This window comes from Typopeltis vanoorti, chromosome 25 (assembly GCF_054136105.1).
Source record: "Typopeltis vanoorti isolate ZY-2024b chromosome 25, IOZ_Tvanoo_1.0, whole genome shotgun sequence".
NCBI classification, from domain to species: Eukaryota; Metazoa; Arthropoda; class Arachnida; order Uropygi; family Thelyphonidae; genus Typopeltis; species Typopeltis vanoorti.
In genome coordinates, this window is record NC_143573.1 from 65046239 (window position 1) to 65058265 (window position 12027).

Consider the following 12027-nt stretch of genomic DNA (forward strand, 5'->3'; position numbering starts at 1 on the left):
TGGTGGGAGGGATATTGGGTCTAAGAACATTAAAACTTCATCCTTCCAATAAGTCTGCTTAAAACATTCCTTCTTGGCAGCCATCGCACCTCGCAGTGTAAAAGACGTTCATGTTCACCCCCCCCCCCCCATTTCTTTGCACAACGCAGAGAATATTTCCGAATTCAGTGGACGAGATTTTATAAAATTTATAAATTGTACACGCTCTTGCATAGTTGCATTTAAAAGCAATGGCATTCTTCTGACGGCCAATGCTTCTCTGCGACCCGGCATTTAGCTTTCTGTGACTCATTGAAATGAAAAAGGGGGGTTAAAAAAAGTGTCATTTCCTTCCCACTCATCTCTTCTTTGGAATTTACGGATTTCATTCTATATCCCGATGCAGTCATTGGTAGTTTGACCCCTCCATAAACGAGAGGTTGTAGGTCTATAGTACCGTAGGCGGGCTAAAGATTTTTTTTTTCTATTTTTATTACTTAACTTTAAAACATTAGCGTAATGAAAATGATACAAAGTTATCTTATTTAGAAAATATAATATTCAAACTTAATTTTTAAATATTTTAAAATTATCATCCCTTATTGATCGCACAAAACCATCTCATAACACTACGTAAGTAATTTATGAAAATTGACACGCTAAAGGACAAATATTGAGAGAAAGAATGACCAAAAGATAAACTGCTTTTCACAAAAATAAGTAACAATGCGTTGTAAATTGAGATGTCAATTCTTAAAGCTGAATAACACACTTTTAGAGAAGTCTGTTAAAAGAAGATACAGACGTACGAAGGAAAAACACAATGCTTGCACTAGTGGAAATCGAAATAGCTTTTGAGTGGAACATTTGGATAAAAGGATAGCAATAATAATCTTGAATACCAGTGGAAAAGTTATAATATATTAAAGAAATCGTTAGAATCAATTTTGAAAAACAGACAGTAATGAATTGTAACGTCTGTAGAATTCTAGATGATCAAAGAAGCTATGATAAAAAAAAAAGATTTTTATTGAAAAAAAAATCGGTAGATGAAATCTATTTATATCAAATAGTGGAAAAAACCTATACGAAAAATAAAAGAAATTAACGATCTTGTTGGATATCTGAAAGCTGTGAAGAGAAGCAGGTTCTTTTACCTGAACATTATAAAATTCTTTATAATGTTCAGGTAAATGAATCTGAACATTATTAATAATTCTATACACTTTTCAATGACAGATTTAGTTTTTGTAACTGAAAATTCATATTTTCCAGTTAGGAGAACTGGAAAATATGACGTAATTGATGACGTAGATGACGCAAATATGGAGATAATGTCTTCATTTAGTAAAATACTTAAATTGGTGACTAAAGATGTACTTTTTAAGTATTGCGTTTTATGTAATTGTTAATGGATAGATTTTATTTAAGATGGAACCAAAAATTGAGAACATTTTCCGAAAAATAATTAACATCATTTTTGTCCCATCTTTGTCTCCATTTTCACAGTATTGTTATACTAAAAGGTGCTTGTAAGTTAACACACTCCTAGTATATATGCTTATCACAAATCGTGCATCTTAGAGATTGTCGAGTGTCTTCGCTTGGGGTATCTTAGCTCAACAAAACGCTGTCGAAATAACAGCAACGGAAGTGGATTTTCTAGTTGCGCGCTATGAGATAAAACAACATAAGATAGTGTGTCTGGAATAAGAATTTTAAAACTGGAAAAAGAAATAATGTTCTTCAGCGTATATATTTGGTGGGTACATATTCAGTAGATGGAGGAAATACGGATTGCCTAAAGAAAATATTGGACTACCATACTCAATACAGAAAGAAGGGAAGCGAAATCAGCTTATAAAAGCAAAATGGATTGCAAGAAATGTAAAAGGAAAGATGGACAAACATTGGAATCAAAACATGTGCAGGGAAATGTGGCAAACTTGTCTGAAATTCAAAAGAAAACGACGCGAAAAAGCACGCATCCAAGTGCTGAGGAAAATGTTGGCAAGACATAAAAAGACGGAAGAACTTTTTTCTATTTATATTAAAGAATATACAGAATGGAAGAATTCAAATATCAGCTTATTTCAATATGATTTGATAGATTGGGCTAATCTCATATAAGAATTTGTTATATGTACACCCTCTGTCCAAAAAGAAACCACATTTTTCGAAAATAGAAGAAACTAGTGGCGCCACCTGTTGTATATTTTTGTTGTCGAAAGCGGCAACCCTCATTAGTGTTGTGTCAACTGTTTACAACATTTGTTTCATTAGAAGCCGAGTTAAAGTGCCAAGAGTGACAGTGTGTTTTGACGAACGGTCGGAAAATGAGTTTCAAACAGACCTGCGATTGACTTTTGTGTTAAACTCGGTAAAAGTTTTACCAAAAAGCATCAAATGCTTCAAAAAGCATACGGTGATGAATTCTTATCCCGTACTCAAGTTTACGAGTGGTTTAAGCGATTTCAAAGACGCTTGAGGACGACGAAAAACCGGGTCGTCCAAAAACTGGACTGAGCGAAGTTAACATCCAAAAAACTGCGTGATTTCATCAAAGAAAACCCGAAATCGTCCATGAGATTGAGTGAAGATGAATTGAGGATTCCAAAATCAGCTGTGCACAACATTTTGACCGAGAGTTTGGGCCTTCGTAAATTGAATTCGCGATTTGTTCCCCACAAGTTGACCGACGACCAAAAAATGTATCGAATTGAACACTGCAAGGACCTCATTAAAACCGCTCCTAAGGACTCAAACTTCCTTGAAATGATCGTTACTGGTGATGAAACGTGGTGTTTTGAGTATGAGCCCGAAACAAAGCGCCACAGTGCTGTGTGGAGACCACCAGAAGAGGGGCATCCGAAAAAAAAGTCGCTTGGAGAAGTCAAAAGTAATGAAAATGCTGATTTGTTTCTACAATTCCAAGGACATTATCCACAAAGATTTCGTTCCGTCTGGCCAAACGGTCAATGGTAATTTTTATCTCGAAGTATTCAGGCGATTGATAGCGAGAATTCGTCGCGAAGGCATGAATATCGTGACGACCGACCGTTCGTCAAAACACATTGTCACTCTTGACACTATAACTCGGCTTCTAATGAAACAAATATCATAAACAGTTGACACAATACTAATGAAGGTTGCCGCTTTCGACAACGAAACGTTACAACAGGTGGCACCACTAGTTTCTTCTATTTTCGAAAAGTTCGTTTTTTTTTTTTTTTGGACAGAGGGTGTAGATTGTGAAACAGCTCCAAAAATATCCTTGAATTAATGTTTCACATTCTCATGATTACTTTAAATAGGAGCCGAAATTGGCAAGTACAGTGCGAAAAACCGAGACACACAAAATAAAAAAAAAAGATGTCAATAATGTCCAGTAGTAAATATCTATGCGTATGAGAATGGATCTATAGAAGAAGTTAAACTTCCATCATTATCAGTCACAATTGGCATCACGAAACCGTCTGAGATGTTCATGTTAAATTTCCTGAAGATCGAAACCCTCAAGGGATACCCTTAATACAAATGCTTTAATATTCAGTAATGCACTTCTCAATTAATATTTCCTTGGGGAATTTCCACAACATCGTCAGTAATTATAGAAGATGGACGGTCCATAGTTACAATACATCTTAATGGAATTCTAAGTCTTTTGAATTAAGTTCGTGAGGATTTTTTTTCTGTATCTGGAATCTCTTTATTTCCAAACGAAAATAGATAAAACATGGTATTATTTCTGGGAAAATTTCCATATTACTCCTAAAATAAACTATTATTTTTAATGGCTAATATAGCCTACTTTCGTTTAGGAGTGCCCCTTTTCTTTTATAATGTCATTAACTCTTTGTCCAAAATTCTAGGACATCACTGAAGTGTTATGAAAGTAATATATGAAGAATAAAAATAGGAGAAATTTTGGAATCCTTTTTGAATGTTGTTTTCTGTCTCCTTATCCAGGCGAGGTGCCTTCATATGCAGGCAAGATGTTGAAGGAAGATTTTTTTTTTGGGGGGGGAGAGTAATGTGGGGGAATTATTTGAAAAAAAAAACGGGTTTTTTTAATATATGTATAAATATTATTATTAAGGGTGGGTAGAGAGCGTTTTGGGGAAGGGAGTGGTGAAGATAGAAATTATTTGGGGGGGGGGGAGAGGAGGGATTTAAGAGAAAAAGTCAGGGGTGGGAGTGAGCCGTTTCGACAACCATCGTCTTCGAAACTCGTGGGAGAAGTCGTTAGGTGAAGCATCTAACCGACATGACATAGCATCCACTTCTTCCACGAGTTCCGAAGACGACGGTTGTCGAAACGGCTCACTCCCACCCCTGACTTTTTCCCTTAAATAAATCTCCCCTTCCCAAAACGCTCTGTACCCACCCATAATAATTATACGTACGTTAAAAAAAACCGGGTTTTTTCAAATAATTCCCCCACATTACTTTACCCCCATTTCCAGTGGCGCAACCAGAGGGGGGGGATAAGAAGCCGGGCACCCCCAAAGAAAAAGGAAAAACGCTAGAAAATTTTCCAGAAATCATTTTCTAATTAAAATTCATTTTTTTTAACTTATGCTGTGTCTTCTATTTCTATACTTCTTATGAATTAGCGAGCATTGAAGATGCTCAGTCAGAGGTCATATGCGATGCTTAATGTGTATTCTCAAATCGTCTACTCGACCCCCCCCCCCCTAAGATTAAATCCTTGGTGCGCTACTGCCCATTCCCCCCCCCCCCAAAAAAAAACCCTTTCCTTTAATAGCTTAATAGCATATGACGGCACATCGCCGGGATAAGGAGACAGCCAACAACATCCAAAAAAAGGTATGTCCAAATTTACCTCCTATTTTTATTCTTCATATATTAGTTTTATCACACTTTAGTAATGTCGTAAGATTTGGGAAAAGAGCCAATGACATTGTAAAAAAAAAAAAAAATGCGTACTCCTAAACGAAAGTAGGCTATATTAGCCATTAAAATAATAGATAAAACATGCCCGAGAGTATAAGAATTGATAGACACGAGTCAGTGTTAAGTTTCCATAGAGTAAATCCAAAATCATCCAACCGATTTCATCACTCTTTAATTTCCGAGAAGCTTTTCAACTATTGAATAACACGTGAGGCTTAAGAATTCTGGTGCATCATCCCAACTAGTGCTAAGGAAAACTTCTATTCGGAAGTGTTTATGTTGCTGGAGTAGGAAGGCGGGTTGGGTTGGTTTTGGAACTCGTGTAATTAGTAAGCAACAACCGCTTACATTCGCTCAACATTGTAATTACTTTAGGTGTACACTAAACTCGCAGCAAGAGTTTTATTACAGGCCTGATGCGTATACACGTGTAAACCGAAACCGCTAACAAGTTTCGTTGCGTAGTATTCGTTGATCACCTTGACAACATCGCCAAGAGTTGAACTTTTCAAGTGTTTCCCCCGTGTTGATGGTAATTAACATTAGAATGCAAGTTACATTAAGCTTCTGTGAAACTTCATGCTCCTCGCCTTCTTAATTAAAGGCTTTGTGCATAGATAATGGAAGTTTTAATTAAGTAGACGTGAGAAAAAAACTTAGGAGGAGATTCTTTCTTCTTGGAGTAGTGTTAGGCATTCGCGGATTTCTTCAAATGTCATTTTTCGCGAGATGGAAGCGTTTAATTTGAATCCTCTTTTATAAAGATAAAATTCCATTGATTTACTTAAGGTGGGTGTTAGAACCAATGTTGAATTAATCTTAAAATGGCTCATTTGGAAGGTAGTTTACGAATTTCATCAAATTTCAGTGTCTTAAAAGTGGATTGTTTAGTTGAAGGTATAATGGACAATTTTTCTATTTATCCAAGGACACACACACGCGCGCGTGTGTGTGTGTGTGTGTGTGTGCGCGTGCCTCCGTAACTCAGTCAGTACAGACGGTCTTTTGGTCGGAAAGACCTGGGTTCGATTCCTGTCAGTGACCTGAGGAACCTTGATCTGCTCTCTTTCGACTAAAGGTGAGTTAAAATCCTCCCCACCTCTAATACGGAGGTGGGGAGGATTTCACTAGGTTTTTTCGTTCACCAAAACAGGAAAACGGGCCCGTGAACACATTCGTCTACAGACATAGAGCACACCAGGAGGCATAGGGCTTAACCACCTTATCCTACGGTAGCGGTAAGATGTAAAAAAAATCCTCGACGTAGCAAGGTAAAAGAGGAGGGAAAGAATATTTATATATGTGTATATTTTTTTTTTTTTTTTTTCATCAGATAAATTTCAGATTTAGTTATTTACATTTATTTCAAAATACCATCAGAAACTCCAGTTGTAAAAAAAAAAAAAAGACTCTTTGGAGTTCGTGTCTTTTAGGTAGTACTATACCAAGTTGAAGGCTTCATAAGCTATCGGTTATTTCCTAAACTTTTTAAGAGTAAAGCATCAAATGAACGGATGTTTACTATAATTTATTCATTCCACGTTTGGCTACACAGTTGGCATTTCCAGTATTAAAATTTAAATTTTATATATTTTATTTTGTATACTTTTATATAAAAAAAACAAAGCGATTCGTATTTGCAGGAATTAAAATTTAAACCAATTTTAACCAATACCATGAGGTAAAATAAAGTCGTTCAAAATGGAATAGAGTAAACGCAAAAATTTATTCCAAAATAGTTAAAATGTAATTATCAATGTAGTTTACGCATTTATTCCGAACTGTATATTTAATGAGAGATTCTGAAGTTATGGAAAATAGGCTTAGCTAGATAAGAGAAAATATAATTAGAAGTATGTTTAAACAGAATATTTCAACAGTGCTTAACAATGGAAGTTCTGGCTAACCTAATCTCTAATAAGTATAACTATTAATAATAAAAAAATGTAAATATAATAATTATTATAAAAATCCTTCTATTAATTATTAATTCTTGGTTTGTAAACAAATATTTATATTTATATAGCTACACCTTTTTTATTTTTATGTAGAATAACAATATCTTTCTTAAGCAGTGTGTATGATTTCGAATGTCGGTATACCGCCAGTGTACCGCTCGCATCATCATTGCGGTATATACTAAAATTTCTAAGACACCGTTAACAGCTAAGCCTAAAGCGACTTTAATCTTTTGGTTTTTCGTCTGGCGAACAACAACAATAAAAAACGATTTCAACACCGATCTTCCTTGTGACATTCATTCAGCTTTTGCTTCTTTAACACCTCGACTAATGTCCTCTACGTTCACTCAACTGCACCTTTTGCTGACATCAGCGTGACAATAGAGAACGATGCGGAACTTTAACGCCTGTGACCATTAAACCTCCAGTTCTGCCAGACTCTTCGTATTAAGGATTTTTGTGGAAAATCAAAATAAAAAGAGAGAAGGAAAAAAAGCCTCTTTAGGATTTTTTTTTTGCGTTGTTTTTGTGGTAAAGGTTATCATTCCTGTTCCACTAAGCATCCCAAGTACAAAGAATACTCACGGATTAATCTAAGCTTCCATACAAGCTCGTTCTTTCCTTTTTTTTTTTAAGTTTTTTTTTTTTTATCGTTCCTTTTTTGCTTTAGAAGAGGCCAACCAAATGGGTTTTCGCGATGCAAAACTACTTGAGTCAATTAGCTTAAAGGACGATGAGATCTCAAGAAATACAAACCTTAAGAATTGTACTATTTATCTACGTGTTAGAAGTTCTTTTCCATTAATATTTTACGTATGAGTTGCTTACCAATTAAAATGGTGCTTATTTAAAAACAACTTTCCATTTTGGTTCTATTTTTTTTTTAAAGAAAACTCATACTTGATGTCGTTCTAATCTCTCATATAAAAAAAGCTCTTCCTTAATATTAAAATATTTACCTCGGTAGCGGCTGATTTAAAAGCTAGGCAAATAGACGACCACAGCGACATCTATAGCTTGATACTTAAAGTTCAGAGATATTCAGAGCTACCTTATGTGAATGTATGATTAGTTCATTTATGAGTATATCGGATACAAATCCTAAACCTAAATATTTTGGAATAACAACAATCGAGTTATTACAATCCATGAAGTACAATGCTATCGAACAAAAGAAAAATCATTTTCTTTGATGTACATTTCTAAACTAGATTCTAATGGCAATTGAACAACAATATACTCCGAGCTCTTTGTTCAGTTACTATGGTTACCTAGTTGGCGAATGCTTTTTCACGAGATTTTCTGTTATTGGCTATCGTGCATTACAAGGTAATGCACGATGTATCTATTATTATAATCTATTAAAATAACATTATGAATGTTATTTTAATAGATTTTTAAATACTACATATTCTCTTAATAATAGAAATTCGCTTGCGTATTTTAATTTCAAAAATCTATGGATACTTCAAGTACAACGAAGCATTGTTCAAAAATGCAGTATTCTAATACTCGTTAGGATGTTGTTCGTTATTTGACGGACCACTTTTGGAATAAATTCTCATCTTTTGTTATTAAAGTCACAATGGAGACGTTATCCTTCCGGACTTATATAAACAAGACTGATAAGAATTATTTGTTGACTTGAAAGAACATATTTAGTATTATACTATGTAAATTTGCCCCGGAGAGACTCTAGACATAAATTTATTTTTCTCTTTTAGAAATGCCATAGTTAGTCTCCATCAACAGTTAGGTACACTTAGCAGAATAATGAATGTTTAATTAATTCTAGTAAACATAAATGCCCTGCAGGTTTCCCTTGAATATGGCTACACTTTGTCATGTTAAGCAAAGTTTGATTCTGTTATTTAATTCTGCAGAGCACATTGGAGGAGTGCTCTTCAATTTTCGGGCTATCTGCTTCCTCTGTAGACTTTGGAGTTTCTCTGGAGGATTCGTGCTGTATCCTTTGTGCTAGAAACATTCGGAGATGTTTGTTAGTTTAATGTATGCCAATGATAACCCAGTAGATTACGAATTCAGACGTAAGTATGGGAACAGGTCGAAGATTTATTGTAGACTTTCTCGTTTGAAGATAGTGGAAAGGAACAATCGGAAATTAATTAGAGTTCAAAGTATAAACAGGAATTCTGTAAACACACGTGGATATCCGTCGTTGTTGAGGACGTGCGATGAATCTGGTATCGCTTTCTGTTTACGTGATTGCTTTATCAATATCTGAAAATCTTCTATAACTTGCTGAAACTATTTTAATACAAAGTTTATCAGAATTCGATGCATTTAATATGATATTGTCTTTACGTGCGTATGCTACTCATCATAAAACAAATATTGAACAGTTGCTTAGAATAGGCAGTTGCCTGGATGAAGCATCATTATCGTTGGCACTTCAAAGGTGTACTTAGCAAAGACTGGGAAAGTTGATCTCAAGAACAAGGCATCTTGTGTAAGGAGGGCGACGTATATTCGGTATGGGGGGGGGGCTAAAAACGGACTAGCACAACATGCTTGGGATGAAGACCGTTTCATCAGGTGGAAGGGAGCCAAGCTAGTGTGTGTCCCACTTCGAATCAGAATGTTCGTGAAGCGACTCATGTTCTACGAAACCCGACGAACTGCAGTGGAACTGATCGAAATCCTACACAAATTTTGGGGCACTGTCCTATCCTCCGTCAGTAGTAATCACAGAATATCACCAGGGTTGAGTACCATTATTCATGAAACTTCAACACCAATCATTACGTGATCATTGTTGATTTTGATTTTTTTTTTATTATTATTCAATTGTATCGTGCTTTTGAGACGAGGGTACTCACAGGGTATCCACCATACTACCTGATGGCAATACATGAAAAAAAAATACGAAAAAGACAGAAGAGATGATACGTAGTTTCGGAGACACTAAATGTACTTTAGTAGTTTTAAGTTTCCGTTTTAAAAAAAATAGGGATTGGCATCACACTATTTAAATTACATCACCTTCCACTGAACACTTAGGCACTAGTTTAGTACTTCCGGATATCATATAATTTGGTCTACCCGATTACACACAGATTAAATGACTCAACCCCTCCCCCCGAAAAAAAAACACGAAAATATTAGAGTATTAAGGTAACACTTAGATAATCTAATTATTACTGTCTGAAGTTAAAATCAAAACCACACGTTACGATTTGGGAGCAATAAGGCACTGGAATGGTTTACCTTCAAATAGAAGTCGGAGCCCAAAGATATGCAAAGTATTACACTGTTTAGCTTTGTACTTTATAATAAATTATTGTTTCTACTCAAACAATTATGTCAAACCAATCCAGAGAGAACTCACTGGCAGAAAAACTTTTGTCTGTAACAACTGATACATACAGTGAGAAATTCAAGATTGAAATCTTGCTCTATTCAAGAAAGATGGCAATGGAGGCGTTAGGCTTACAGTTGCTCGTTTGGGGTGATTGCAGAACAAGTCCCTGTTTCCACATAAAAACATGTGGAGGTGAAGAACTGAGTTTGTTTCACTCTGAATAATCGAGAATAACTATGGAATGGAAAGTAGAATCGTGAAGGTCAGATCACGGGTTCAATACTGTATTTCGTAGTAGGGTCAATGCTTATCAAAAGTTATAAACGATTTAGTCAGAGCAAAAGGAGGTTACTGAAGACCAAGTGATTTTTATTTCACAACAATCGCTTATGTCTGTTAATATGCGACTCCATTAATGTCAAATCAGGTTTAATATTTTTCACCAAAGAAAACAGACTCTAAGAAACAGTACTTTAGTAGAGGAACATAAAAAAAAAAACAGTAAAAATCGATTGAACAGGCCAATTTTCAGGTGCCATGTTTTATAGTAGTAGCAGGGGAGGCTCCTGCATAGGCACTACGGAACTGCAGCATCCCAATTTTTTCTCGACATATAAATATATTTATGCATATGTACCTTTTAGTGAGATGCGAGCTATTAGCGTAATGCGGCACTGTCCGTCGCGCAGTTCCACTGTTGTTTATATGCAGTTTGCGCCAGTAGTAGAGTGTTCGTAGTGCTTATCGTGTTTACTCCGTCTCTTTAAATATTTGGACATCACAATTAAAGACATAACATTTGTTATAGTTTTTATTTCAGAACATTATTGGGGTTATGATAATGGATTTTATTTTTAAGTAATTTTGAATTATACCGAACTGTATAATTTTATCGATAATAAACAATATTGTTTCATGCTTAATTTTTTTTTTTAATTTTTACCATAATTTTGATATTTTATCCAAACACGTATACACTGTACTTACAGTGTGTATGTATATTTCGAAAGTTGCAGCACCCCACGATTTCAAGCCACGAGCCGCCACTCAACCTTTCTGTCTCTCAGGATGGGTAGTCCCTAATAAGAATACTGATTAGGGACTACCTACGACAAATTAAAGTCGCCGGCGCCCCCACTCCCCTACTGCATTCCCTAAGGGTAATGTTTGTCTTCACGGGACCCCATTTGACTGTTTTAGGGAAGAAAATCCAAAATTGCAGGGAGGAAAAAAGTCTCCCACCTTAGGAGACCAATTAAACTCGCAATTTCATTGAAAGTGCACAAAGGCTCTCACGTTATGTTATATATAACGGGATTTGAACCCTCGTCTATGCCAATTGAGCTACGGCCGGAAGTCAAGATTGCAAGGTTGATTCTTTTAGGTTATTCTTTTTTTTTAAAAAAAAAATTTGTATATAGTAGTCCTTCAAAAAGCCAAAATTTCAAATGAGGTTTATTATTCACACTCGAAACTAATTCCACCTACATCAGCATTATAAATATTTATTATCCCCGCATGGAAGATGTCATGAAGAACAGCGCTTATCAGGAAAGTATATCTTTGAAAAACACAATGCTCTATCCATCTGTCTATGCATAATCGCACGCGAAGCAAAAACGAACAAACAAAAACAAATCTCAGGATAATAAATTCGAGGTGTTTTTTTATTTGGAAAATCCACATATTGTTATGCTGTGTTCGTAAAGGTGGCGTATGCATTACGTAGGTTAGAAATATTAATTTTATCTCATCTAAATATCACACCTGCGCGCGCGCACACACACACTCAGAGCGCAATCCTGAAACCACTTCGAGTGGGATTATGGTTGAGTACCCTTGCAGATC